Source organism: Trachymyrmex cornetzi, unplaced genomic scaffold (genome assembly GCF_001594075.2).
Source record: "Trachymyrmex cornetzi isolate Tcor2-1 unplaced genomic scaffold, Tcor1.1 scaffold50, whole genome shotgun sequence".
Taxonomy (NCBI): Eukaryota; Metazoa; Arthropoda; class Insecta; order Hymenoptera; family Formicidae; genus Trachymyrmex; species Trachymyrmex cornetzi.
In genome coordinates this window covers 50363-50775 of record NW_017299807.1, presented here as the reverse complement: position 1 = coordinate 50775, position 413 = coordinate 50363, and positions in this window count along the sequence as shown.

Here is a 413-nt window from a genome sequence, read left to right as displayed (position 1 = left end):
AAAAGAGGCTACGAATGCGGAAATCGTAAAGCAAGTGCATCGAATCGTTTTGAGTGATCGTAAAGTGAAGTTGTGCGAGTTAGCTGAGGCCGTGGGCATTTCAAAAGAATGGGCGGGATACATTTTGCACAATCTTTTGGAGATGAAAAAGCTATCGGTGCGATGGGTGTCGCGTTTGCTGACCATCGACCAAAAACAGCAGCGCGTTGATGATTCAACGGCCGGTTTGGCGTTGCTGCAACGTAATCGAGCGAACTTTTTTCGACGTTTTGTACGATGGATGAAACATGGGTCCATTACCATACGTCTGAGTCCAATAGGCAGTCTGCCGAGTGGCTGGAAAGCCACGAAAGCCGACCAAAGCGGCCAAAAGACCAACGCTCGGTCGGGAAGATTATGGCCTCCGTTTTTTG